The sequence below is a fragment of the Opisthocomus hoazin genome, chromosome 15 (assembly GCF_030867145.1).
Source record: "Opisthocomus hoazin isolate bOpiHoa1 chromosome 15, bOpiHoa1.hap1, whole genome shotgun sequence".
Taxonomy (NCBI): domain Eukaryota; kingdom Metazoa; phylum Chordata; class Aves; order Opisthocomiformes; family Opisthocomidae; genus Opisthocomus; species Opisthocomus hoazin.
Window position 1 is genome coordinate 23,405,828 of NC_134428.1, and position 4,111 is coordinate 23,409,938.

The following is a 4,111-nucleotide window of genomic DNA, read 5'->3' on the forward strand; positions in this document are numbered from 1 at the left end:
ACCTTTGTGCGTGACGGTGGTCCTTACGGTGGTCCTTACGCAGACACCGCGGCGGGGGGTTCGGCTCCTCTGGGGCGGGGCGTACGGTGTTTGCTCGTCGCTGGTTGTCTGCCCGCTGTCCTTAGCCTCCGACTCGCACATTCCCTGCCATCCCAGCTTTCCCACTGCCCCCTGGAGCAGAGCGTCCTCCCCTAAGCACCCCCTCCTTCCCCAGGAGCTTCTGCCCCATGTCTCCTACCACCCCTTCCCCAAATTCCTTCCACCTTGGCTGGTTTATCCCAGGAAAGCTGCCTGGCCCAGCAGCTGAGCTCTGCGGGGCCTCTGGGCTTGGCTCTGGGGCCGGGGTGGTGGCACGGGGCTGTGACCTGGCTCCGGGGCCACCAGCCAGCGTCGCTGGGTGGGCCACCAGCTCGAAGCCCAACTGGTCTCTGCTTCCAGCGTCTGCTCCGGCCTCCCTCCCCCCCGTAACGCCTCCCTCGCCCGCAGCTCTCGGCGTCGGGCAGGCCGGGACGCGGCGTACATCCCCGGGAGATGCTGGGTCCCCGTCCTCAATCTGGGGGGAGCAACTGAAATTAGCCAGTTCAGGGGTGTGGTGGGTGCTCAGGGGGGCAAGGAGAGAGCCCCCCTTCGCTGGCTGGGTCTGTGCTGCTGTCGCGTTGGCGGTCGCTGGAAGGGTCCGGCAGCGCTGGGGCTGGTGGCCGGAGCAGCGAGAGCTGCGGCAGGGCTGCCTGCGGGTGTTGGGCAGCGGGCACGCAGTGATGCAGAGCTGGGGAAGGGGACGTGCCGAGAGGTGCTGCCGCCGGGCTGGCTCCGTGGAGCTCCCATGGGGCACGGCAGCAGTGTCCGGCATGGCACGGTGCGGTGGCACGGGGCCCCGCTCCGGCTGTAACTGGAAACAGGGTGTAAGCGGAGCCCGGCCCAGCCGGTGACCACAGACCTGCCTGGAGCTGGTGGATCCGCCGCCCCAGGAGCTCTGCCCGCCGATGCCCATGCTCCAAAGGTACCATCCCAGGCAGCCGCATGTTGTGCCGGGCTGGGGTGGGCAAAGCAGAACCCAAATGGCCAAAGTCTCCCTTTCCCCTTTCGGCATCCAGGCCTGGCACGGCCCTGGGCTGCGGCCGTGGGACAGGGGCTGCCCTGGGCCGTGTCTCCAGGGTGAGGTGGCTTTTCCCTGGCTCAGCCACGTGGCTGGAGCAGATCAGGAGTGACGGGGTCAGAGGATGCTCTGGGCATCTTGGCCCCCGTCGCCACCCCGGGGACCCCCGAACACTGTGCCCGCCGATGGAGAACCCGGGGAGGTGGGGAGGGGGGGTCCGGTGTGGGGGCTGGGACTGCGGACGGCAGCCCCTGCGTGGGATGAAGCCCGCTGGGCTGAGGCCAGGCTGCCTGCTCCCTCTCGCTCTCCCTCCCTCCCTCCGTGTCTCCTCTCCGAGAGCCCTTATCACGGGTGGGCACCGTGGGCACAGCCATGGCAACGGCACAGGGAGCCATGCCAGCGCTGCCAGGCACCGAGAGTGCTGCCGGACCCTCCGCCGCCCTACCCGGCTCGGCCGAGGGTGACGGGGACAGAGGGACCGGCGAGGCCAGGGGGACAAAGATGGGGTCGCAGAGGGTGGCAGGACAGAGGTGGGGACCCCCTTGCTCGCTGCCAGCGAGGGAGGGGCCGTGTCCGTGGTGGTTCCCACCGTCGTGGTGCCCAGGCATCACACCGGGACGAGGGCTGGAGCAGTGGCGTAGGCAGGGCCGGCTCTGTCAGCGCCGTACAGCACAGCGGCAATGGCAGAGCTGCACGTGGACCGTGCTGGTGCCACGGCCGGGCTCCTGCGAGGCGATGCTCCCCACGCGGCTCAGGCTCTGCCGATGCTCCTTCCCACCGATCCCGCGTTTGCGTCACCCCGCAGACCCTCTCCCGCTACCTGCCGGGTGCCTCCCCTTCTGCTCCAACCCTCGGCTCTCCCTGCAGCTCCGGGGCGACCTCCCTCTGCCCAGACCCCACCAGGGTCTCTCCAGCCCAGAAATTTATGGAGGGAGGAGGCCAAAGCCAGCAGATCATGGCTGATGGCCCCTCCGCTGCGAAGGAGCGGGCTGGGGAGAAGACGGCGCCGTGGGGTGCCAGCCGCGGGCTCTGCTGGGTTTTGGGTTCCGGCAGCTGCTGCACAGCTGGATGCTGGGTGACGGAGCCCTGGCCCAGGCTGCCCAGGGAGGCTGTGGAGTCTCCTTCTCTGGAGATATTCCAGCCCCGCCTGGACGCGGTGCTGTGCAGCCTGCTGTGGGTGACCCTGCTTGGGCAGGGGGTTGGACTGGGTGACCCACAGAGGGCCCTGCCAACCCCTGCCATGCTGGGATTCTGTGATTTATGCTGCCGCTCCTCCCCTGCGTCTCCCCAGATACCCCCGGTGAGGGGATGGAGCGGGTGCTGGCACTGCCCGCAGGTGATCCGCGCAGGGCAGCGAGTCCCCACCGCCGCTGCTCAAACTTTCATGAACCCGCAGCCGCAGGGATCCAGCCCCGGCATTAACATTTGATGCGGTCGCCCCGCGCCTGGGCACGTGCGTGCGCAAACACGCAGCCGGCACGGCCGCAGGGCGCAGACCCCCTCGCCAGCTGCGTGTGGGCACGGCGTGGCGTGGAGGGGGTCCCCCCTGGGCTCCGGGCTCCTCTGTGCTTCCCAGCAGGGCTGCGGGACCTGGTCTGGTGTTGGGTTCCTCCTCCGCAGTTCTCCCGGCACCAGGGCAGCGCGTGCGTTGGGCTCTGCAAAATTACCTCCTCGTTCTCCGTGGTTTGGCTTTGCAAGGCCAAAACGGGTCCCTGGGCTTCATCCTCCTCCGTGCTGGGTGGAGGAAGAGGCTGACGCCCCAGGGGCGAGCGCGGGGAGCCCCGAGGCGTGGGGTGGTGGCAGGGTCTGGTTTTGGCGTGGTGACGTCGCTCTGCAGCATCGTCCCGGGGGCTGCTCCCCGCCGCGACGGCCCTTTCCTGCTCCTTCAGCCCTTTCCTGCTCCTTCAGCCCTTTCCAGCTCCTTCGGCCCTTCCCAGCTCCTTCGGAACGGTCTCGGGGCCGGAGCGGCACATCCCGTACATTATTCATGCCGCCACAAGCCCCGGCGGTTGGGTTACAGCCAGAGCCCAGCCACCAGCGCCGCGCTGCCTGACTCGTGGGGTGCCGCAGGAGGCAGGAGGCAGCTTGCAGCGGGCTGCGCCGCGGCTGCCGTCCCGCCGCCCCAGCGCCATGCCAAGCGAGGGGCTGCTGGCGGCCGAGGGAGCCACGGAGCGGCACGCGCCTCGCCGAAACCGGGCGCAGGTAAATACCCCCCCGGGGCAAGGTGCGGGGTTGGGAGCCGGCCGGTGTGCCGGGAGCTGCCTTGTGCCAGCGCCGGGTATCGACTCCCAGGGCCCCAGCGGGGCCGGAGCATGAGCGCCCGCCACCGCCGGGATGGTCGGCAAGAAGGGGGAGCCCAAAAAGGATGCGGAGGCCAAAGGGAAGGGGGGCAAGGGGAAAGGGAAGGATGGGAGGAAGGGCAAGAAGGAGGCGCCCAGCGAGTCGGAGGAGACCTCGGACGCAGAGCTGCTGAAGGCAGAGGAGAGCGAGGAGACGGACGTGGTGGAGGAGAAGGACGAGGAGGAGGCAGTTGTGGAGGAGCCCAAGAAGGGGAAGGGGAAGGGGAAGGAGAAGAAGGGGGTGCTCAAGGGGGTGGTGGCGAAGAAGCCGGGCCGGGGGAAGAAGGTGCAGCTGGAGCCGGAGGAGGAGGAAAGCGAGAGCGATGCTACCCCGTCCAAGAAGAACTTGAAGGGCACCTCCAAGCTGGTGCTGGGGCTGACGGCCGACAATGCCAAGAAGAAGAAAGGGGCCAAGGGCGCGGAGGCCAAGAGCCAGCCCAAAGCATCCACGGAGCCCGGCCCGGCCAAGGAGGAGGAGGAGGCAGCAGCGGCAGCGCCGAAGGCCCGGGCGAAGCGGAGCCTCCGCAGCACCTCCAAGCTCTTCCTGGGCTTCAAGAAGCTGGGGCTGCGTCGGCCCAAGAAGGGGCAGTTCAAGAACACGTCCCGCTTCTTCTGGGGGCTGCAGAAGCACAGCACCAAGAGGAGGAAGAAGAAGAAGAACAAGGCGGTGCTCAAG